We start from the raw sequence: 26,509 nt of genomic DNA on the forward strand, positions 1-26,509 counted from the left end.
TGTTTTTTTACAAAATTTAAAGCAGAGAATCTCAATACAGAACATGAGAGAGGTAAAGACAAAAACATCAAAGATAACACAAACTCCAAATTTCTGTGTCTTTATTTGCACATAAATTAAGTATTTTCTACAGGTATGAGTTTTCAGATATGAGTTTTAAACTGGGAAGCTATAACTTGAAGTGATCTCTTTGGGAATTTGTGCATTACTGATGATATATTAGGAAGGTGTGTGAGCTATCAATTTGTGCCATTGGGTATTTCTTTCTTTCTTTGAGTACTATGCTGCTAAATGTCTGTTTAACTCACTAGTGACATATAATGGCAGTGGAACAGTACTACCAAAACCTTTATCAAATACATCTGTCGAGTAGATTGAGAGTTGAATTTACAAATATAAAGCAGATGGGTAAGGCTCCAGTAATGTGTGTTCATAAAATTAGCTTTATTCAAAATATTTTGAATTCTATTTTGTCAAAGCTGTACTTGTACTGATAGTAATTCATCTAAACGCAAATTGTGTAAAACATTCAACCCAGTTAACTGGTGATGTTACAAAGACAGTAATCACAGAGAAATACTTTGAAAAGGAAAATCAACACAACAACTGTAGAATAAAAAATAGCTGAAGAAGTCTTTAATTTCATGGTTCGGACTGGATTTGGCTTTTTTTCCACCTTTACCTTTTTGACGGGGAAGAGAATCCTTTAGTACACCACAGCTATTGTTGAAGCAGTTAACAGGAATCAGTCAAAGCACGAGTGAACACCATTTTTAGATTACAGATTGTGCTTCGTAAGCTGTCACCCTGCAGTCATCTTTTAATGAAGTCCCAGTGTGTAGTGGAGGACGTATGTTATCACATACTCATGGCACAAGTGGCTGCTGTCAGCCGTCAGGAGAGGGAAAGGAAGAAACATTTTTCTTTCCATTGCAATTACTGCAGTCAAATACTTTTCATCAATATCATTTTGCAAGGTGAACTATTACAAAGCTAACCTCAGCTTCTGAACAGTAATATCTTGGTTATTAAGTGGTTAGCCAAGTTACACCATATCTATGACAGTTATTGCAACTAGGTTCTGTTTCCACTGGGTTAGCTCTTAGTGCCTTACAATTCTCTACTTATTTCATGTGACACTGTTTTATTATTAAATGATCATGAAACATTAGTGAGACTGACCAAATCTTCCAGTGCAGAAAAGGGTCACTCTCGCAATCAAATTGTTTAACCCCTTTGTAAAGCTTTCATAAAGCACTCTTGGAATGGGATTGAAACATTCATGTAAAAGACAATTAAAATGTCATAGTTAAGTACAAAAAAAAATCAAGTGAGTGGAGTGTAAACATTTCTAACTGAAGGGCTACATACAAAAGGATGAGAATATTGCTTCTGCTGTACAAAGCCTGGTTAGACCACACCACACAGTTACAACAGTGGGCAGTTCTGGGTATCACACTGTGGAATAATTTGGTTTTGGAAGGATTATTGTACAAATACACTAGAATTTTATATGGTTCAAAAGGGGTGAAAGGTTTCTGAGGGAATATGGATTTGAGATAATAATCAAATGGGCATGATCATATTAAATGGCCAAGCATGCTCAAGGGGTCAAAAGCTCTATGTCTGCTCCTGGCTAAAATACTCACATCAGAAAATTTTACAGAGATTTGAGCAGAGTTGTTTAAAACAAAACTGATATCTGTCCCATGTGTGTCCGCAGAGAATTGTGAAACAGGTAAATTATACCACAGTGCTCATATATGAGAGATTTGTTTAACTGAGGTTGGTTATTATGGTTTTGCAGTAACAGCATCAGGAAAACTCTCAATTCATTGTGGATATTTGGGAATACAAGACTGCAAGATCTTCTCTGAGACACACATCACTGTGAAAAATATATTGCTGTTCCATCACTGTCTCTGGGTTGAAATCCTGGAACTTGATCCCTAAAAGCAATTACTCTTTTACCAAGTAGGGCCCGGAAAACAGCAAGGGAAGGCAGTGGGTAGATGATTTGTTTTCATTCTGCCGTGCCATTGCCAGAACACAACTAAGCCACTTGAGAAGTCAATTAAGTGCCCTTTCTTTCTCTGAATATCCTTATTTGAGCAGTGGTGGACCCTGCATCATATGGGAAGACCACCAGATCTTTCTCAGACACACTTTGGGTTGCAGGCAAGTGTCCCACCCACACACTACTCTCACCCCATTTGAAGTAGGCCACTCAGCCCGCTGAGTCTGCTCTGTTCTGCCATGCAATAAGGTCATGCCTGATAAAACCATAAGAAATAGGAAAGGAGTTCGCTGTTCAACTCCTCGAGCCTGGACCACTATTCACTAAGATCATGGCTGATCCAACACTCCTCACTTTCACTTTACTGCATTTTCCAAGACACCTGATTTGATAATCCTCAAACCCACTTTCTTGCCTTTTTCCAATAACTCTTGATTCCCTTGCTGATTAAAAATCTGTCTATCTCAGCCTTGAATAGTCTTAACAATCCAGCTTCAACAGCTATTTGATGTAAAGATTTCCACAGATTCATTATCTTCTGAGGGAAGAAATGCCTCTTCACCTCTCTCTTAAATGCGCAAACCTTTATTCTGAGATTACGCCCTCTGTTCGTCAACTGTCCGACAAGAGTAATAGACTTCATCTCCACATCTACCCTGTCAAGTTCCCAAATAATCTTTTATGTTTCAGTTAGGTCACCTCTGATTCTTCAAAATTCCAATGAGTATACATCCTAACTACTGAATCTCTCCTCAAAAAACAGTCCCTCCATACCTGGAATTAGTGAGATTCTGGTCCAAGTGACACTTAATGATGTCCAAGTTTATTATTTCTAACAGGTTTTCTGTTTGAAGTTTAAAATGGTAAGGTTGGATGGCATTTATTTTAATGCAAGGAGTCTTGTGAGTTGGGTATTTCTCCAATGCCCGTGTATCTTTCCTTAGATAAAGGACGCAAAACTGTTAACAGTATTCCAGCTGTGGTCTGATTGGTTCTTTTTGTAGTTTAACAAACGCTCCACTTACATGGCTTAATCAGTGGAATCTTCTAAAGGTATCATCATTTGTTATTACAGTAATCGACTCCTTGATCAATAATTTTGATACCACCTTCTCCTTTATACTCCTGCATGACTCACCTAAAGATTCCATGTCTTGAAATATTGAGCTGCCCAATGTGTCCCTTCCTCAACCAGGTATCTGTGACAGCTATGGTGGTCAACATCTTTGATTTATCTTTCCTACTCACAAGACTCCTTGCATTAAAATAAATGACATTCAACCTTGTCACTTTAACCTTAAGATGGGAAAATTGTTAGAAGTGGCAACATTAACTGTGACTTGGATAAATGTTTATTAATTAAGAAAAGACAGTCTGTAGTTGTTAATAGTAAATTGTGATGAACTAATTTGACTAAACTTTTTGATGAGATGGAAGAGTAGGATGATGAGAATAACGTGGTTGGTATGGTGTCCCTGAACTTTCAAACATTAGTACATAACAGGTTCTTGGAATAGCACAGATGTGAAATTGGCTAAATGTCAAGAAGCAGAGAACTGTGGCTAACAGCTATTTTTTGTACAAAAGGGTAGCAGGTTTTTTAAAAAATTTATTTTGGGAATTAGGGCATCACTGACTAGGCCAGTATTTATTGCCCATTTCAGCGTCAATGAAATTGGTGTGGATCTGAGTCACATGTAGCAATTCCCTTCCCTAAAGGACATGAGTGAACTAGTCGTGTTATTAGTTTTTGTACTACTGCTATTCTTAATGTATGTGGGCCAAACGTAGGCAGGTGGGACTAGTTTATTTGAGTTTATGGTCAGCATGGACTGGTTGGAGCAAAGTGTCAGTGTCTGTGTTGTATAACTCCACAGTTATTAATTATCAAAACTTGGGTTTGCATGGCAAAATGTCAACATTTACAGACTGAACTTGGAATATTGTGAACTTTAAGGAGGGTGGTGATAGACTTCACAAGAACTTGGACATTTTAGCAGACACATATAGATGGAATTTATAGGGTATAAGATTAGAGGGACTGGAACAAACGTGCTAAAATTGCTGAAGATGCTAGTTCAGATTGGAAAAAAATGGTTAATGAGGCATTTAAAATCCTTGGCTTTACAAACAGAGCATATGGTACAAAAGCAGGGAGGTTTATTAAACAGCTGCAAATAAAGTATTTTGTCCAATTCACAGCACCACTTCAGGAAGAATGTGAAGGCAAAAGTCTGCAAACCTTTGCATTGAGTGAATCTTGGTTGATTGAATTTTTCTGATGAAAAGTCTTTTTCTCCAGCTCAATCCTGAGCATGTGTAATTCTGCCTATAAATTGAATTTATTATCATTTCATTCATTTGGAACCAAACATGGAATAGTTTACAAGAAAGGGTTCAATCGTTCTTGTAAATTCAATTTCTCTCTCAACCTCAGTTTACAAAAGAATGTAAGAAAGTGTGCCAACAAAAAAATGTTAATTTGGTAATGCTACGACAAAGTCTCTATGTCAAATAGCAGAACCAGCATTGCAATAGAAAGAGTGATGAGACTGTGCAACTGATGGATCAGGTTCTAGTTCTGCACTCCTGCTATATCCACTCATGAATGGTGGGGGATAATTCAACAACTCAATTGAGAAGGAGTCACCATAAAGACCATTAGATCTGGAAGCAGAAGTAAACCATTTGGACCACTGAGTCTGCTCCCACCAATCAATGAAATCATGACTGATCTGATGATCTCAACACTTTTTATTTTGTCTTAACCTCACAGCAGTTGATATTCTTACTATTTAAAAATCTGTCTATCCCAGCCTCAAACACATTTAGTGGACTATTGAGGTTAAATCATTGCTGTAAAGAATTCAACAAATTCACACAAGTCATGAAGGAAACTCCAACAACACTGAAGAAGCTTAATACCATCTAGGACAAAGCAGTTGCTTGATTGAGACCGTAAACATTCATTCCATCCACCACCAACCAACAGTAGTAACAGTGTGCACCATCTACAAGATGCACTGCAGAAATTCAACAAGCTCCTTAGTCAGCAACTTCCAAACACACAAACATTACCATCTCGAAGGACCAGGTCAGCAGTTATATAGAAACCTCACAACGTGCAAGTTCCTCTGCAAACCACTCATCATCCTGACTTTGAACTATATTGCCATTCTTTCTCTATATTTCAGTCAATGTCCTGGAACAGAAAAACATAAGGGTTCACGTTCATAGCTCTTTGAAAGTTGTGTTACAGTTAGATTGGGTAGTTAAGAAGATGTTTAGCATGCTTCCTTCATTGCTCAGACCATTGATTATAGGAGTTGAGATGTTATGCTGAGTTTGTACAGGATATTGGTGAGGCCACTTTTGAAATACTGTGAAATACAGGTTCTCGTCATCCTGCTATAGGAAGGGTGTTATTAAATTGGAGCGGGTTCAGAGAAGATTTACCAGGATGTTGCTGGTAATGTAGGATTTGAGTTATAAGGAGAGGTTGGGTAGGCTGGGACTTTTTTCACTGAACCATAGGTGGTTCTGTGGGGATCTAATAAAGGTTTTGAAAATCATGAGGAACATAGATGAGGTGAATAGCAAAGGTCTTTTCCTGAGGATGGGAGGGGTTCAAAACTAGGGGGAGTATTTTCAAGATGAGACGAAAAAGATTTAAAAGAGATCTGAAGGGCAACAGTTTCACACAGAGTGTTTCATTTGTGGAATGAATTGTTGGAGGAAGTGGTAGATGCAGGTACAGTTACAATATTTAAAACCCTTTGGACAGGTGCATGAATCAGAAAGGTTTGGAGGGATATGAGCCAAACACAGGCATGAGGGACTAGTTTAGTTTTGGGAACCTTGGTCAACATAGATGAGTTGGACTAAGGGGTGTGTTTCTTTGTTGTATGACTCTATGACTCTGAGTCTATTACTCCCTCACAAACAACATTGTGGGTATATATACATCGAATGGAAGGCAGCTCACCACCACATCTCAAAGGAAGTGAGTGATGGGTAGTTAATTCTGACTTGGCTAGTTAAGCCCAAATTTCCTGAAAAATATTTTAATTAGTTAAACATGATTTTCTTTATCAACCCACCTTTTGCCACTCGAGTGCCAATTCTGCAAAATAATTACTTCTGGAAGTTTCCCTACTATGAAGTGAAACTGACTTAGCTATCCTTCTAACCACTTTAGAAAAATAATTCTATAGGACTTTAGTTTATTCCTACCCCAAGTCCAGAGAAGACTAATAGATTATAATATTCTAGAAACATCCATTCTCTCAGTATCCTTGGATACATTGCATCCATTCTCAATGCATAACAATTTTAAGACCCGACATCTATCCAAGAAAAGCAGAGCTTGCTTGACAAATACATCACATCAGACAGCAGCTGCAGAAAGAAAATAGAGTTCATGGTTTGAGCTCAGTGACCTTTTACCTCCTCCTTATCAGTTTTGAATATTTCTAGTGATACAAATTTCTTGCTATCACCATGGACTGGGTAGAATTGACATCCATGGCGAACAGGTTCAAAATATTCATTTCAGACTTCAGTCATGCGTCATGCCTCCATGTGTAAATTCTCTTCCCTCATGAGCTTTACTCCTCTTTATCATTTTATATGTGCCTGGAGGAGGCTTTGAGATGTTCCTTTATATAGTCAACAGTCATTTCTCATTATCCCTCTTACTTCTTAAATATAACATCCCCCTTCTGAACCTTCTACCTGACTACTGTCATTAGCACCCTTTTTCTGCTATTTTAATCTCTATCCAGGGAGCTCTGGATTTCTTTGCTGTAACTTTCTTTTTTTTTGGTGGAACAGAACTTGATTATGTCTATTTTCTTTTCTGATGGTAGCTGAATGATGGTACAATCTTTCCAACCATTTGTTCCAGCTTAACTCCATTCTTGCCTCATTACAGTCGGTTCTCACCCTTTTAATTATTCTTACTCTGTAATTCTTTATCCTTTTCTATCATCATCATAAACTATATGATACAATGATCACAATATTCTTAAATGTCTCCCACTGACATTTGATCCACTTGACCCACTTTTTTTCCGAGAACCAGTTCCACCAATGCATCCTTTGTTATCGTACTGGGCACATACTGTATCAGCAGAAATTTTCCTGACAACAACTTTGGAACATTTGCCCCTCGCCACTACCGCTATCCCAGTCTACATATGGGAATGTGGGAAGGACCCCATTATATCTATGCTGTAGTATTTGTATTTCTCTTTAGTTTCTGTGCAGATTTGTTCTTCTACATCCTTTCCATTGGCTCGTGGTCTATTGGCCATACTGAGCAAAGCAATTGCATTATTTTGTTCCTTACCTCTAACCAAGCTATTGCTTTATTAACATCTTTTTCTTGCACTGCAATGCTCTCCATAACTAATATCACCATCCCTTCACTTTTCTATCAAAATTTGAACACTTTGGATCCGGGAATATTTAATACCAATTTTTGCTTTTCCTTGAGACACGTTTCTACTATTGTCACATCAAATTTTCACATGCCAACCTGTGCCGCAAACTTCCCAATGCACTCCATGCATTTTCCTTAATTTATACAACAACACTGATTTATACTTCATTACTTTCTCCCTTACTCTGACTTCATCTATTGACGTTCCATTCTCTACAATCAGGTAGAACCCTTTCTGCTGACCTTTCCTCCATCATAACATCAGAAGTGGATGTGTTTCATTGATGATTGCACAATGTTCAGTGTCATTTATGACATCTTACATTCTGAAGCAGTCTGTACCCATGTACATCAAAAGTAACTCCCCATTCAGATTTGGGTTAATAAGTGGCATGTGACATACATTCCATGTGAATGCCAGACAATGTCTATCACCGACACAAGTAATCTATTTCCCTGTGATATTCAATACTGAATCCCAACAATCAACGTACTGGGAATTTTCATTGAACAAAAACCGATATGATACAGCCTTATAAATACAGGGGAACCTCCATTATCTGAAGGACACAGCAGGAAATATTTTGTTTGTTTAATCGAATGCCGGATAACATAGTTTAGCCAAACATCGGGGCCTTGCGATCTTGTCTGGTTATTCCAAAGTTCAGATAATTGAATGCCGAATAATTGAGGTTCCTCTGTACAATGATTACAAGATTACTCTGTGGTGAGTAGCTTCTAATTGCCAAAGCATGTTTACCATCTACAAGACACAAGTCAGGAGTATGATGGGACATTGTCTACTTGCTTGGAGGAATGCAGCTCCAACAACACTGAAGAAACTTCACATAGTTTAGGAAAAGAAATATGTACTTAAGACACTGGATGGGTTGCGAATCAAGTGGGCTGCTTTGTCCTGCATTAGGATTAGGGTCCTGAATGGTGTTAAATTTCTTGAGTGTTGTTCAAGCTGTTTTCAGGCCGGTACTGAGTTGCTGAGTCTAAATCCAGGAAATCTCTAGCTGAAAGCATTCTGGTTGTACCTATACCAGCTCTAGTCAAACCACGTTTAGAATATTGTGAGCAGTTTAGGTCCTGTATCTAAGGGAGGATGTGCTGACATTAGAGAGGGAGGTTTACAAGAATGATCACAGTGATGAACAACTTGTCATGTGAAGAGTGATTGAGGACTCTGAGTCTGTACTTGATGGAGTTTAGAAAGATGAGGGGAGATCTGATTGAAACTTACGGAATACTGAAAGGCCTGGATAGAGTGGACGTGGAGAAGATGGTTCCACTAGTAGGAGAGACTAGGACCCAAGGGCACAGCCTCAGAGTGAAGGGATGACCCTTAAGAACTGAGATGATGTAGAATTTCTTCAATCAGAGAGTGGTGAATCTATGGAACGCATTGCTGCAGAAGGCTGTGGAGGCCAAGTCATTGAGTACATTTAAGACAGAGATAGATACACTTTTGATTGGTAAGGGTTACGTGGAGAAAGCTGGAGAATGGAATGGAGAAACACCACAGTCATAATAAAATAGCAGATCAGTCTCGATGGGTTGAATAGCCTATATCTTACAGTCTTCTAGGTCACACTGATGGTTTACTTACACCTTCCCAAGCATAGTTAGGGATGTTGAATAAACACTGTCTTTGACCGCAATGCTTACATCCTGTGAAAGAATATATAAGATATAATATGGCCTTGGCTCATTTTGTGTGCATGTTGCCCTCTGCTTTCAGAAAATAGAATCATTTTTACACTTCAGTTGACATTGAATTGAAAACAAATACTTTAGAGAATGAAATCTAATATAAAAGTTCTTGTTTTTATTTAATATTTTCCAATCCAACGGGAGTTTAGTTGTGCATCTGAGGACTACACTTAATCCAGGAAGAAGATTACTGCAAGTAAATTCCCTGATAATCCTCAGGTCACATAGCAATGCAAGGGCTGATTATTGAGAAAAGAACAGTAGCTGGTTCATAGAGGGGACAAGGTTTACTCTGTGAAGCACTGGAAAACTACTGAATAAGAAAGAAATTCGAGAAAACTTTCAAAACTGAACAATCTGTTGAAAACACATTATGCAGATGAATTTAATGAACCCATCTGCCATTGCCATATTTCATAAAAAAAATCCCCAAACAAAGTGGGAAAGGTAGAACATTGATTACTTGCTGCACAAAAGGCCCCATTTAATTTTTGGCACACTTTTAGACAGCAGAATGAATGACAGTGGGAACAAAACTGGATTTCATCCAACTTATACCAGCACAACAATTTTTTTACCGATAAGGAGCTCAAAGACAGGCTGACGGAATGAAGACTTCATGGTAACGATTTGAAGTCTGAGCACTAAGAATATGCAAAGGATATTGTTGCAATCTCCAATCGATTTATGGTCAATGATGCATGATCATTGGCAGAAGGCTGAGAATAATCAACAGAAATATCAATATAAATTTAAAATTCAAGGAGTTCACTTCATTTTAAAATTCCAAAAAGGCTCAGTTCAGCCTGTCTGTAAAATTTTGTCAAAAAATGTTTCTGTGTTATTAGTACAATTTTTTTAAAAACATTGTATCAACCTGTTTAGATGTGAGATGTCACACTGCTATGGTCATCATATTTTGAAGTGGGACTTCAACACAGACGTTCAGGCCTAGCAATAGGGACACTACCACAGCACCAGGTAGTCCATTTTGTGCAACTTTTATCAGTTAACCAATCAATCTCTAAAATCATTCTTTTAACTGTTATTCAAAAACATTTATATTTGTTAGGCCTTCTTTAAATATATCCTGCTAGAATAATCTCCTAATTGCTCATCTTCAGTGTCACTTCTGAAACATTTCTGTAATACTTATATGCTTTTACAGAATCCCTATGTTCTGTTAACTGTATCATAATTCTAGTGCCTCTGTTGGAAAGCTATTCCAGCTACAAGTCACAAATCCAACTGCAAGCACACTCCATTTGCAATTTGTCAAGATGTGTCCTGGGGAACTTGAATAGTGCAAGTAAGGTCTCACAAATTGTATTTTTAACATCAGATGCTTTCAATAATAAGATGTATTAAAGATAAGATTGATTGATTTGAGTATCTAGTGAAGTTAAGAGTTTGATAAAAGCTAAGAAATCCATGACAACTAGCATTTCTTTCTGGATTAATAACACGTGATACAGAACTGACGAAATGCAGAAAACAAAGGTAGTTGGATTTAAACAAGCTGTTTAAAATTAAATTGACACAGTGTTACTGCACAGGCCAATAACTTGGAGGATGTTACAATACCCATTTTAAGGGACATTTTGTAAAAAAACAGCAACGCAACAAAAGGTACACAACATGTAATAGAATGTCCCTTTTGAATATTAATACTGAAAAAAGGTTTGGGAGGAGGGGGATTCATGAGTAAAATCAGAAAACAGAATTTAGTTTGCAAATACTGGATTGAAATATGGCTGAGTGACAAGGAACAGTGAGTGGTTAATGGATATTTTTGGGCTGCAGGTCGGTTTGTCCTGCAGTTCCCCAGTGGTCAGTTCTGGAACACTTATTTTCTCTGATAATGGCCTAGACGTCTTTACATCTGTTGTTAGGAAATGCTGGAGTTTTTATTAAGGAAGAAATAGCAGGGCATTTAGAAAATCTAAATCCAATCAAACAGAATCAACATGGCTTTGTGAAAGGGATATCATGTTTGATAAATTTGCTGAAGTTCTTCAATTATATAAATATATGAACAAGGAGCAACAAGCACTTGGCCCTTCCAGCCTGCTCTGCCATTCAATAAAATCATGGTTCATCTGATTTTAATCTCAATTCTACATTCCTGCAAACTTTGATCATCGTTTATCCTCTTGCTAAGCAAGAATCTATCTATCTGCTTTAAAACTATTTAAAGATTCTGCAACCACTTTGAGAAAGGGAATTCCAAAGAGACTCAACTTTCTGAGAGAAAAGGTATTCCTCATTGCTTTTCATTAGGACAAACTGTTATTTCCAAACTATGACCACTAGTGCCAGATGTTTCCACAAGAGGAAATCCTTTCCACATCCACCAAATCAAATCCCCTCAGGATCTTGCATAGTACCTCTATGCAATCTTCTGAACTCCAGAGGATGCAGGCTTCGACTTTTCTCATAAGGGAATCTCTAGTTAAACCTTCTCTGCACTGCTTCAAATGCACTACATCCTTCCTCAAATATGGTGTACTCCAGATGTGGTTTTCCCAGTGCCTTGTATAAGTGAAGCATAAACTCATTCTTCTAACATTCAATTCCCATCAAACTAAAGCATAACAGTCTACAGAGGAATCTCGATTATCCGAAAGTCGATTATCCAAATATTAGATTATCCAGCAAGATCACAAGGTCCCGATGCTAGGCTAAACAATTTATCTGGCATTTAATTATCCAGAATTTGTTTAACTGCACAAAATATTCCCCCTCCATGTCCTTCAGATAATTGAGGTTCCTCTGTATTAGCTTGCATGATTACTTGCTGTACCTGCATTGTAACTTCCTCTGATTCATGCATGAGAATATCCAGATCTCTCTATACCTCAGAACTCTGCAACCTCTCAATATTTGGATAATATGCTTCTTTTTTTTTCCTTTATGCCAAAATGGACAATTTTACACTCTCCCACATTGTACTCAAGCTGCCAGATCCTTGCTCATTAACCTATCTATGTACCTTTGTTGGCTTCTTGTGACTTTTTCACAACTCACTTGCCTACTCATCTTTGTGTGTCAATAAATATAGTTACCATACCTTCATCTGAAATACATTTTAAAGATTTGAGGTCTTGGTACCATTTCTGTGGCACAACACATGTGACATCCACTAGCCTGACACAGCCCCATTTATTCCTACTCTGTTTCCTGTCAGCAAGCAGCAAATAATAGATAGCACTAAGTGATCCTACACCCAACAGATTAGATCTAAACTCCACAGCCCTGCTACATCCAGTTGTGAGTAATGATGAGCAATTAAGCAACTCACTAGAGGAGTTGCCTCCACAAATATCCCTATCTTCAATGACGGAAGTGCCCAGTACATCAGTGCAAAAGATAAGGTTGAAGCATTCACAGCAACCTTCAGACAGAAGTGTTGAGTGGATGATGGATCTCTGCCTTCTCCAGTTGTCCCCAGCATTAAAGATGCCAGACTTTAGCATTTTCGATTCGCTCCATGTGATCACAAGAAATGTTTGGAGGCACTGGATACTGCAAAGACAATATTCTGGTAACAGTACTGAAGACTTGTGCTCCAGAATTTGCTGCACTCCTATTCAAGCTATCCCAATAAGTTACTGGCATCTACCCAACAATATGGAAAATTGCTCAGGTATGCCCTTTATACAAAAAGCAGGACAAATCCAACCTGCACAATTACTACCTCATCAGTCTACTCTCAATCACCAGTAAAGTGATGGAAGGCCTTGTCATCAAGGCCACATTACACTGTGTTTGGCATCAAGGAGCCGAGCAAAACTGAAATCAATGGTAACCAGGAGGTAATCTTTCCACTGGTGGGAGTCATACATGGCACATAGGTTTTGGTTGATGGAAGTCAATCACCTCAGCTCCACGACATCTCTGCAGGAGCTCCTCAGAGTAGTGTCCTAATTGCAATTATCTTCAGCTGTTTCATCAATGACCTTCCCTCCATCAGAACATTAGAAGTGAGGATGCTTGCTGATGATTGCACAATTTTCAGAACCATTCCCGTCTCCTCAGGTACTGAAGCAGTCCGTGTTCAAATGCAATGAAATTTGGACAATATCAAAGCTTGAGCTGACAAGTGGCAAGTAACATTTGCACCACACAAATGACAGGGAATGACCATCTCCATTCCATGGTCAAATAGAACAATTGTGTCTCACAAATTTAATTGGGTTTTTTTTGAAGAGGTGACGAAAAAGATAGATAAAGGCAGAGTAGTAGACATTTAATACATCGACTTCAAAAAGTTCCGCTTGGTGCACTAATTAATAAAGTCAAATCACATGGGATCCATGTGATTAGTTAGCTAACTAATTGGATACAAAATTAACTTGTAGATGAGAGAGGGTAATGGTTGAGGGTTATTTTTCAGACTGGAGACCTATGATCAGTGCTGTGCTGCAAGGATTGATCCTGGAGTTTAATTGAGACAAAAGTGATTAGTTGTAACCAGATTTCCTTAACTGAACTAGTCCCATTTGCCTGCATTTGGCCCATATCCCTCTAAACTTTTCCTGTCTATGTACCTGTCCAAATGTCTTTTAAATGCTATAATTGCACTTGTCTCTACTACTTCCTCTGGCAGTTCGTTTCATGTACGCACCACTTTCTGTGTGAAACCATTGCCTGTCAGATTCCTTTAAATCTATCCCCTCTCACCTTAAACCTATGCCCTCTAATTTCAGACTCCCCTACCCTAGGGGAAATACTTTGCCTATTCACCTTATCTATGGCCCTCATGATTTCATAAATCTCTACAAGATCACTCCTCAGCGTCTGACGCTCCAGGGAGAAACGTTCCAGCCTCTCCTTACAACTCAAACTTTCTAGTTTCGGTAACATCCTTGTAAATCTTTTTTGCAGCCTTTCCAGTTTAATTACACCCTTTCTGTAGCAGGCAACCAGGATTGTATGCAGTACTTCAAATGTGGCCTAACCAATGTCTTGTACAGCTGTAACATGACATCCAACTCCTGTACTCCGTGCTCTGACCAAGTACCTTCTTCACCAACATGTTACTTGTGACATCACTTTCAAGGAACAATGTCCCTGAAACCCTCAGTCTGTCTGTTCTACAACACTCCCCAGGACCCTACCACTAACTGCGTAATCCTATCCAGGTTTGTCTTATCAAAATGTAACAACTTGCATTTATCTGAATTAAACTCCATCTGTCATTCCTTGGTCACTGACCCGGTTGATCAATATCCCATTGAACTCTTAGATAACCTTCTTCTCTGTCCACTATACCACCAATTTTAGTGTCATAGAGTCATTCAGTCATACAGCAGGAAACAGACCCTTCAGTCCAACCAGTCCATGCTGAACATTATCCCAAAACTAAACTAATCCCAACTGCATGCTCCTGGCCCTTAACTCTACAAACCTTTCCTATTCATGTACTAAAACAAAATGTGTTTTAAACGTTGTAATTGTACCCAATCCACAAACGTACTAACCATGCCTCCTATATTCTCATCCAAAACATTTAGAAAAATGACAAAGAACAGTAGACTCAGCACCGATCATAAATATGAAAACATTCAGCAGGTTCCATAAGGATGCAAATGAAATTTTCACCTTTATTGCAAGAGGTTGCAGTTTTAAAAAATGGGCAATTTTTGTTACAATTGTTCAGGATAATGGTGAGGCCAGTGCACAGTTTTGGTTCCAGCATTTAAGCAATGATGTACTGGCGTTGGAAGCAGTTCATTCGTGATTTATTCCGCTGTATATTGGGATGAAGGGATTGATTTATCAAGTGTAGCTAAACGGGTTCGACTTTTATTTACAAGTTTTTAGAACTCTGAGGAGGGAACATATTGAAACATATACAATTTTGTGAGGACTTCTCTGGATAGATGTTGAGATGATGTTTCCACTAGTGAGGGAATCGCAAACAAAGGGACATAGTTTTAGAATGAGAGACTCTAATTTAAAACAGGACGTGACGAATTTCTTTTCCCAGAAGATCACGAATGTCTGGAATTCTCTACCCGAGCAAGGAGTGGCAGCTAGATCACTGAAAGTATTTAAAGAGGAGGTAGGTATTTGAAATATTGGATTATTGAGGGCGATGAGGAGCTCCTGACTCAGAAGTAGGGACACTACTACTGGGCCACAAGAGCCCTCCTATTTTAATTCACACTTGGAAGGAGATGACTGACTACTGGTATTATCTCTACACTATTAATCAGATATTCAGGTTATTTTCTGAGAGCTTGGGTTTGAATCCCATCATGCTGATGTTAGAATTTGAATTTGAGAAAAATATGGAGTTAAGGATACAATGATGACTATGAAACTGTTCTTGATTGTCAGGAAAAAAAAAATCATCTGGTTCATATGTACTCAAAAAAGGTAACTACCATCCTTAGCTAGTCTGGCCCACATGTAACTCCACACCCACAGCAATGTGGATGACTCTTAACTGCTCTCCTGGCAATTAGGGATGGGCAATAAATTTTGGCCGAACAAGTGATGCCTCCAAACAATGAATAAATTTTTAAAAACTTACTTGACAATGTCACATATTGGAAGATTAAATTATCCAGCTTTCAAAGACAACGAAACATATTTGGAATACAGACTATATTTCAAGCATCACCTTAGTACAGCGGAAAAAGACTCTAAGACCCATAAGCTATAAGAACAGAATTAAGCAATTTAGCCCATCAAGTCTGCTCTGCCATTTAAATTTGGCTTATCCCATTCTTCTGCCTTCTCCACGTAACTATTGATCCCCTAACTAATCAAGAAGCTATCTATCTCTGTCTCCGTTTTCTATTTCAGTTTAAATTTACTGATCAGAAGTGTTTTGTTATAATACTAAAGGAGTTATTAAAGCCAAGAAAGTTTAAGTTTAGGGTCTGTGAAAGCTCCAGATTCTCAAGCCAGGGAACTGAAGCCAGAGTTATATTCAGCCATATTGATGTGAAAGACAAGGGAATACTCTCTGGTGGAGGACTGTAAAGTGATGTTTTGAGGATTACTGAGACTGTGTTTTACAGTATGTTGCAATATCTTTTAATTTGTATTATATGTAAACAGTTTGATTTTATTCTATTTTGTTTTCATTTCCATTGCATAATAAACTTCTATTTCCTTCACTCTGAAGTAGTGCATGTTTGTATTTCAGTGAAAGACCATCTTGTGAAAAGCAAAAAAAAAATCTATCAAGCCAGATTTCAGTCTGGGATTTGATGGGCACAGTATTAAAATTAAGCTGGTAAGATAGCAACATCTAAAAGACACTACTCCAGTCTCAGCTTAAGTATTGCATCCAGTTTTGGATGTTGCATTTCAGGAAGGACATGAAAGCGTTGGAAGGCGTACAAGAAAGGTTCACAAAAATGAGGAACTTTATTTATGAAGTTGGATTGCAGAAGTTATGGCTATGTTCCTCGGAGAACTGAAGGCCAAGAGGAGATCTGATAAGAGGTATTTAAAATCATGAGATACCCGAACAGGGTAGAACAGGTAAAACTATTCGCACTCAAGGGAAGGATCAAGAACAAGAGGGTATAAGTTTAAAGTAATTGGTAAAATTGGTAAAACTTGATATTAGAAGAATCGCGGAGTTACAGATGGGAAAATGGTTCGAAGTTAATTGACCATTCAGGGATATGATCAGCTGAATGGCCACCTCCTGTGTGATAACAATTCTGTGATTTGGTGATGTTTCTAGAGACATTATTATGGGAGAATTCCTCTGTCCCATTTCAGTGACTGAATATCTCTTGATCATGAAATATTGTAAGAACATTTTGAAAAGAGCACATCTCGTTTGTTTCAACATCCAGGAAGGTCAGTATGATCAAGTGCACATCCTAATCAGGATATCTTGGTTCTGTCAAGTCATAGATCATTTCTATCCTCAACTACACTCTGTATCACTGAGTAATCATTCTGTCATCATTTGCTGATTAATGCGCAATAAATCTCAACTCACTTTCACTCGAGTTGATACCCAGGTAAGATACTAGAAATAAATAGGCACAATCTGAAATATTATAATTATTATAATATAACTATTATAATTGTGTTTCAGATTGTCCTAATATCCTTTTCCACTGTCATCTCTAGAAAAAACAGAGTGACAATGTAATTGAGCCAACTAGCCAATGGCCACATCCTCTATACTACACTCAGCTTCCTAATGCACCTATATTCTCTCACCCTTTGAAAACTTAAGTTAAAAATTACTGTTAGCAATACTACTGGATGAATGCATTTGAATTTAAGACAAATATCTTCATCTATTTGTGAACAAATTATCTCTATTAAGTAATCAGGTTGAATTTCATGGGTGCACAATATACATTGATCCATTATGTTTGGCAATTGTTCTTTCTGCTGTAAAATAACAATAGTCAAATTGCCCTTTTCTTCTCTGAAAATCAAGAAAAATCACTAAATTAGGGAAATGGAGGGTTCAATAATGTTATATGGTTAAAAAGATTACTTTCTGCTGAGACAGTATATGCCAGTTGGTGCAGGACTGGACTGGAGCATTACAGTGCCTTGGGCCAAAGGGTGAAGCAAGGAGGAATCAACCAGATTATTACTGAGATTATTATTGAATAATTCCTGCAGAAAGGTGTACATGTGGGCATTGAAATAGAATTGGAGTGTGCCCAAATGTGTTTTTTTAGCTTGATAGCATTCATTACCTAAAGTTTCATACAAGAATAACTAACTGTGTCAGGTACTGGAAGGCAGACTTCACACAAGCTGTTTGTAATGTTTATTAATGACTTGGAAGAGGGAGTCAAAGGGTGGGTCAGTAAATTTGCAGATGATATGAAGATTGGTGGAGTTGTGGATAGTGAGGAGGGCTGTTGTCAGCTGCAAAGGAACTTAGATATGATGCAGAGCTGGGCTAAGGAGTGGCAAATGGAATTCAACCCTGTCAAGTGTGAGGTTGTCCATTTTGGAAAGACAAATAAGAATGCAGAATCCAGGGTTAACGGTAGGGTTCTTAGTAAGGTGGAGGAGCAGAGGGATCTTGGGGTCTATGTTCATAGCTCTTTGAAAGTTGTCACTCAGGTGGACAGAGCTTGTAAGAAGGCCTATGGTGTATTAGTGTTCATTAGCAGAGGGATTGAATTCAAGAGTCGTGAGGTGATGTTGCAGCTGTATAGGACCTTGGTAAGGCCACATTTGGAGTACTGTGTGCAGTTCTGGTCACCTCATTTTAGGAAAGATGTGGAAGCTTTGGAGAGGGTGCAGAAGAGATTTACCAGGATGTTGCCTGGAATGGAGAATAGGTCGTACGAGGATAGGTTGAGAGTGCTAGGCCTTTTCTTATTGGAACGGCGAAGGATGAGGGGTGACTTGATAGAGGTTTATAAGATGATCAGGGGAATAGATAGAGTAGACAGTCATAGACTTTTGACCGGGTACAACAGAGTGTTACAAGGGGACATAAATTTAAGGTGAAGGGTGGAAGGTATAGGGGGGATGTCAGGGGTAGGTTCTTTATCCAGAGAGTGATGGGGGCATGGAATGAGCTGTCTGTGGGAGTGGCAGAGTCAGAATCATTGGTGACCTTTAAGTGGCAATTGGATAGGTACATGGATAGGTGCTTAAGCTAGGAGAAATGTTCGGCACAACATCATGGGCCGAAGGGCCTGTTCTGTGCTGTATTGTTCTATGTTATCTATGTCTATCTACAAGGAGCTGTACTACAACAGGACTTGGGATTTGACAAAAATGCAAGGGAAGCAGAGACGAAATCAGAAAATTTGAACATTTTATGTCATATAACATTATATTTCATTCATTGAAACATCATCCATGTGACAGTCACAGTGTAATAATCACTCATGTGATATTCTTTCTGCAATTCAGACCATCTCCAGGCCCTTTCTTTTTATTTCTATATGCTGTCACACTTGTGGTGACAACGTGGTTGCGAAAGGCTACTCATTCCCCTGCTTTGGTACACAATGGCCATGATGGACTGCCTTTGGGGTTTTCAGTCATGAGGGCCAAGTCAAAGATTGTGTTACCTGCATCTTTTCAGGAGCAAACTCAACGGCAAGGACTGCACTCAGCACATGTGGCTCTGACAGAGGTATCAAGAGCCCTTTAGTTGTGACCTTTCAGGCATCTTGAAGGAAACCTTCACTGTCACCATTCTTGTCCCTATCTTTCCTGCATTTTCCTACCATCAAGAACCTGGTGAACATTGAGCTGCAGTGAAATATGTCATTCAGCCACTAAGGAAACTCTCAGATCAAGGTTTTCTCAGATGATAAAGACAGAAACCATTTCTGTGGGCCAGAATTTACTTTGCTGCATTCACTGTTGATTCTTAACAATGTTGGCCACTCTGCTACCAATATCCTTGGGGGGAGGGGGGGGGGGACATTTGCTAATACTCTTTGGATGGGTTTAAACTAATTCAGCTGCGGAATGGGAACCGAAATTGTAGTTCCGGTACACGAGATGATGAGAGTAGTGAAGTCAGAATTAAAATTTTAAGATCACAAGAAGGCACCGGCAGACAAGACGTTGGTTTGAAGTGTGTCTACTTCAATGCCAGGAGCATCCAGAATAAGGTGGGTGAATTTGCAACATGGTTTGGTACCTGGGATTTCCATGTTGTGGCCATTTCAGAGAGATGGGTAGAGCAGGGACAGGAATGGTTATCGCAGGTTTCAGGATTTAGATGTTTCAGTAAGAACAGAGAAAATGGTAAGAAGGGGGTGGTGTGGCACTGTTAGGCAAGGACAGTATTGCAGAAAGGACGTTTGAGGGTTTGTCTACTGAGGTAGTATGCTGAGATTAGAAACAGGAAAAGAGATGTTGCCCTGTTGTGAGTTTTCCATAGGCCTCCAACTAGTTCCAAAGATGTAGAGGATAGGATAGGAAATAATCCTCAATAGTACTTTAGATGAGTCAGTTTTTGTCCAATGTGTGCAGGAGGGTAGTAGAATGGCCAACAAGGGGTGAGGCCCCATTAGATTTGATACTGTAATGAACCCAGCCATGTGTTAGGTTTTTAGGCAGGTGAGCACTTTGGTGATAGTGACCACAATTCGGTTATGTTTACTTTAGTGATGGAAAGGGATAGGTATATACTGCAGGGCAAGAGTTAGAGCTGGGTGAAATGCAATTATGATGCAATTAGGCAAGATTTGGGATGCACAGGATGGGGAAGGGAATTGCGGGGCATGGCATAATAGAAATGTGGTGCTTATTCAAGGACCAGCTACAGCGGGTCCTTGATAAGTATGTACCGGTCTGACAGGGACGAAGTTGTCAAGCGTGGAAGCCATCATTTACTAAGGAAGTTAAATCTCTTGTCAAGAGGAAGAAGAAGGATTATGTTAGGATGAGATGTGATGGCTCAGTTAGGGCACTTAGAGTTACAAGTTAGTCAGGAAAGACCGAAAGAGAGAACTAAGAAGAGCCAGAAGAGGAGATGAGAAGTCTTTGGCAGATTGGATCAAGGAAAACCCTAAAGCTTTCTATGTTATATCAGGAATAAAAGAATGATGAGAATAAGATTAGGGCCAAGCAAGCACAGTATGGGAAGTTGTGCGTGGAGTCGGTGGAGATAGGAGAAGCGCTAAATGAATACTTTTCAATAGACAATAAGTGCAGGAGTAGGCCATTCTGCCCTTCGAGCCTGCGCCACCATTCAATATGATCATGGCTGATCATCCTTAATCAGTATCCTGTTCCTGCCTTATCTCCATAAGTATCTCCATTTTCATCAGTATTTACACTAGAGAAAGACAATGTGGTCGAGGAGAATATAGGCTACTAGACTAGATGGGATTGAGATGCGTAAGGAGGAAGTGTTAGCAATTGTGGAAAGTGTAAAAATAGATAAGTCCCCGGGCCAGACAGGAAACAGGGAGGAGATTGCTGAGCCTTTGTCTTAATCTTTATGTCACCACTGTCTACAGGAATAGTGCCAGAAGACTGGGGGATAGAAAATATTGTTCCCTTGTTCAAGAATGGGAGGAGAGACAACCCTGGAAGTTAAAGACTTGTGAGCTTTACTTCAGTTGTGGGTAAAGTGTTGGAAAGGGTTATAAGAGACAGGACTCATAATCATCTAGAAAGAAATAAGTCAATTAGGGATAGTCAACACAGTTTTGTGAAAGCTAGGTCATGCTTCACAAACCTTATTGAGTTCTTTGAGAAGATGACCAAATAGGTGGATGAGGATAAAATGGTTGATGTGTGGCAAATGGAGTTTAATGCGGAAAAGCTGAGGTGATTCACTTTGGAAGGAGTAACAGGAATGCAGCGTACCAGGCTAATGGTAAGATTCTTGGTGGTGTAGATGAGCAGAGAGACCTGTGTCCAGGTACATAGATCCTTGAAAGTTGCCACCAAGGTTGATAGGGTTGTTAAGAAAGCATACGGTGTATTAGCTTCTATCAGTGGAGTAATTGAGTTTCGGAACCATGAGATCATGCAGTAGCTGTACAATACTCTGGTGCAGCCACATTCGGAATATTGCGTACAGTTCTGGTCACCACATTATAGGAAAGATGTGGAAGCTTTGGAAAGGGTTCAGATGAGATTTACTCGAATGTTGCCTGGTATGGAGGGAAGGTCTTATGAGGAAAGGCATGGAATATTTTTTAAATGGTGAGAAAAGTCATAAAGCCAAAGTACAAAGGGATCTGGAAGTGCTAGTCCAGGATTCTCTAAAGGTTGATTTGCAGGTTGAGTCCATGATTAAGAAAGCAAATGTAATGTTATCATTTATCTCAAGCGGTTGGAATATAAAAAGCAGCAATGTGCTTCTGAGGCTTTATAAAGCTCTAGTTAGGCCACATTTAGAATACTGTGTCCAATTTTGGGCCCCATGCCTCAGGAAGGACATACAGGCACTGGAGCGTGTCCAGCGGAGATTCACACGGATGATCCCTGGAATGGTAGACCTAAAATATGATGATCAGCTGAGGATCCTGGGTTTGTATTCATTAGAGTTTAGAAAGGTGAGGGCAGATCCAATAGAAACTTACAAGACAATGCATGGCTTAGAAAGGGTGAATGCTGGGAAGTTGTTTCGATTAGGCAGGGAGACTAGGACCCATGGGCATAGCCTTAAAATTATACGGGGTCAATTTAGAACGGAAATGAGGCAACATTTCTTCAGCCAGAGAATGGTGGGCCTGTGGAATTCATTGCCATGGAGTGCAGAGAAGGCCAGGACGTTGGGTGTCTTCAAGGCAGAGATTGATGAATTCTTGATCTTGCAAGGAATTAAGGGGTACAGGGAGAGTGCGGGTAAGTGGAATTGAAACACCCATCAGTCATGATTAAATGGCGGAGCGGACTCGATGGGCTGAATGGCCTTGCTTCCACTCCTAGGTCTTATGGTCTTATGGTCATGTGGACTTGAGGCTGTTTTCATTAGAGCATGAAGTTTGAGAGGTGAAGTAATTGAGACATGTAAGATAATCAGAGGGTTAGATGCGTTGGACAGTGAGAGTCTTTTTTCTCAGATGCAATGGCTAGCATGAGGAGGCATAGCTTTAAATTGAGGGGTGATCGATTTAGGACTGATGTCAAAGGTAGTTTTGTAACTCAGAGAGTAGTTGGGGTATGGAATGCACTGCCTGTATTAGTAATAGACTCACCAACTTTAAGGGCATTTAAATGGTCATTGGATAGGTATATGGACAAGAATGGAAAAGCGTAGGTTAGATAGGCTTCAGACTGGTTCCACAGGTTGACGCAACATCGAGCGCCGAAGGGACTGTAGTGCTTGGTAATGTTCTATATTCTTATAGAGGCCATTATGAATGCAAATGACGTAGCAATCATGACACAATTCCCAAAGATGCACTTCTCCATCTTCTGTGCACATTGTCCCTGGAAATTCTGACAGATGTTCCTCAAGTACCCTCTGTGTATGATCACAGAGGCTCAATACCTGTGTCCTGCTGAGCATAGCTGAAAGTATTCTCAGAGATGGAGTCATTCCATAGCTGCTTCTGCTGTGTCTCAGCCCCAGCTCCAGCTTACATGTGATGTGCTGCTCACCGTGTGCTTATCTAACTGGGCTGATGGACACAATGGGATCTGTCTATCTAAGCAGGTAGAGCATCTGCAGAGATCATGGGACTGTCTCTCCTCAGAGTGACGCTCTTCTTCTGAGGACTGCAGACTTTAATTTTATCTCCTGTATGACTCTGCAATATTCCCATAGGTGATTAAAGACAAACATTAGAACTGCATGCAGTGAAACCAAGTTGGCATAATGCAAATTAAGACCATTAATGTACCAGCAATGTACTCTGCCCCTCCTGCCAATGAGAAAAGGCTGACAAATAGAAGTGTGAAGAGTGAAGTGATGCTGAGGATTGCAGTGAGACATTTGAGGAGAGTGGCTCTGGGCTGCTGGTGCACGTTGGCACTACCTGTTGAGATGGAAGCTAAAGAGAAGGTAGAAAAAAAAGAAATGTATGTGACATCCAGTTTATGAAGCCCAGAGGTTTGCTGCACAGAAGATTGTTAAGTAGTTGAGAGAATGATGGCTGTCTGTTGAGACTATAGGAGACTCATATTGTCAAACTTCAGGATGCTATTAAAACCTGTACATCACTGAGCCTGTCGATACATCCCACTCAGTTACTCACCTCCTGTGTAAGTTAACTGATGAAGCTGGCTGGTCTCCTGCCAGTCTCTGGAGAGAACAGTTCTCTGTGGGCACTGATTGCTTCCAGCCTTACCTCCAGTGACATGTTCATGAACTAAAAGCCAGCTTGACTACATAAACCATGCATTGCCTTCCTGTCTTCTGCCTGTCACTTGAGTGAACCGTAACACTCAGTGACACCATTGTGAGTGCTGCCCATGTCCCTTTTAAGCATTCCTGAATTAGCTATATCATCCTGTTCTCACTAATTGATCAGTGAATCTCGAGATGGGATTTGGGAAAGAGCAACAAGAGGGCCACTTAATCAAAGCATTGGGTTCATAACCCACAAATCGATCTGCTGTTGCTCTAGGGATTAAAGCAGCAAGTTATTCCTACCTACTATTCCAATGCTGTTTTTGTCGTACTCCAGTTAGACTGACCATATGCCTGGCAATTTGGTTCCTGCACTCACCACATTTTGTTTAAAATTCTTCTGATATCCCTACACTATATCTATAATGGTTCAGTACCTTTCAGGATAAAGAAAGCACTTCAGTTATTGGATGCCATCACAAAAAGTTAATCATGAAACAACAGGAGGAACAGTGCAGCTGATGATTCTAAGGACAAGCAGCAACATGAGACATGGAAATAACTGCACAACCAGAATAATAAAGTAGAATGAATAAACAACAGACATAAATCATCAATATCACGAACAGGAGTATGGAACAAAGAATGTACCGCACAATTTCATGTTAGAAGAGCCATTTCTTAAAATATTTTTGTCAATGTAAACATATAATTTTTACCCAATGACATAAACAGCACTAAAAAAATCTTTATTTCATTCCTAGATACTCTCTGGACATTTTCATATTTCTTTCTGTTGGGAAACCATCAAGTATTTGAAGGAAATTGCCTCACTGTTAGATTCGGACAAAAGACTTCCATTTCATCAATAGGATGTGGGATCATGCATTACAGATACATGAGCTTTACTGCTTTCATGAGCAAAGGGACAAGCATTTCAGTCTTTCTTGGTTTACTAGAATCACAAGGTACACAAACTCGCCCATTGTGTACAGTTACTGGGAGTATGAGCTATTTAATGCAGTTACTAATGTTTATTTAACAGGCTTGGAGTGGTTTAAAATCTGCTCTCAATTATAATTATGTCCCCATAACACTAACCATTGATGTTATTACAGCCTTGATGATGTGCTTTTACTTTTGTCAAATCACTTGAGTTGGCAACAAGTCCTGAATATTTTATCTCATTAACCTATATTAAATCGAAAACTGAGGAAATAGTGAATAAATTATTTCAGACATAAATTTTACAATGCAAAATGTGTAACAAAATAGATTTTCAGCCCATCTCAAATATTTCAAATACAAATCATGTTTTCATTTCCAATGGTTGTCAAATTATTGTTTTTTTTCCAACATAATTGCTTGTAAGTTCAGAAACGTCTGTAGAGAATTCAACTCATTGTGCCTATTCCTACAGTATCAAATAAGAGAACAATTAACTCCAGTCCCATGTTTACGTTCATTCCTTAAAAGCTATTTTTAAAATAATTCTTAAATGTTTGGATTCACTCAGATTCAACAATAACTTAAGATAATTCTTCCCCAAACTATACAAAAAAACTTTTAACTTTCCTCTTTAAGTGTCTGCTTACATACCACATTGCCTATTGAAGAAAATGGTTTCCACACTGAAGTTTCTTCATGTATTTCCATTTTCCATGGCAACATGACAGGACAATATTAGAACTCTCTGAGATCCACAATGAGGCCAAACAGGCTTGTGCTCTGGCATTGACATTCTATGGCATATTCTCTTTGCTGCTGTCTTATGATCACCTTCAGATCAGCTACAGAGGGTGTTTACTTGCATAAACAGAATGGAAAGCTGGTTAACACTGCTCATCTTAAATCCACAACTAAAGTTCTCAGTGGAGATTTACTCAATGCTGATGATGCTACGCTAATATTTCAAACTGAGAAGTACCTACTGCAGCAAATGCACATGCCCTCTCAGGCCTGTAAGTAGCTTGGTTTGATCATTAACATCAGGAAGACAAATAACATGGCTCAAGACGTCGTTTCATTCCATTGACAAATTGACAGTGGAGGTCATTGATAGCTTCACATATCTTGACTCCACAATCATCTGTAATCTGTCACTTGATGCTGAAATAAACACAGGGACTCCAAAAGTTTGCATCCATGCCAGAGAAGAAGTTCTGGTACAACAGCAACCTGACTGAGAAGACCAAACTGTCAGCAAGCCTCCAGCACCTGTGTTTCCTCTCACAATGACTTCAGGGCAACGTTTTCTATGATGTGGAGGTGCCAGTGTTGGACTGAGATGGACAAGGTCAGATGACACCAAGTTGATGTCTAAAAGGTTTATTTGAAATCACAAGCTTTTAGGGCACTGCTCCTTCACCTGACAAAGAGAGCGCTCCGAAAACTTGAGATTTCAAATAAACCTGTCGGACTATAACCTGGTGTCATGTGACTTCTGACCTTTCAACATATGCGAGGCAGCAGAACTGGCTCAACAGTTTCCAACATCACTGTATCAGACATATTCCTGTTATCTATTGGCAGGTCAAGGTCATCAACTCAAAGGTTCTGGAGAGTGCTAATTCCAGCTACGTACACATTACTAAAC

General features: G+C 39.2%; 1 protein-coding gene across 1 annotated transcript in view; it reads right to left on the minus strand.

Moving 5' to 3' along the window:
* Positions 1–26,509, minus strand: part of LOC132818799 (potassium/sodium hyperpolarization-activated cyclic nucleotide-gated channel 1-like) — a 270,979-nt gene that overhangs the window by 116,324 nt on the left and 128,146 nt on the right. The gene's annotated exons all lie outside the window — the stretch shown is intronic.

Source organism: Hemiscyllium ocellatum, chromosome 1, assembly GCF_020745735.1.
Source record: "Hemiscyllium ocellatum isolate sHemOce1 chromosome 1, sHemOce1.pat.X.cur, whole genome shotgun sequence".
NCBI lineage: Eukaryota > Metazoa > Chordata > Chondrichthyes > Orectolobiformes > Hemiscylliidae > Hemiscyllium > Hemiscyllium ocellatum.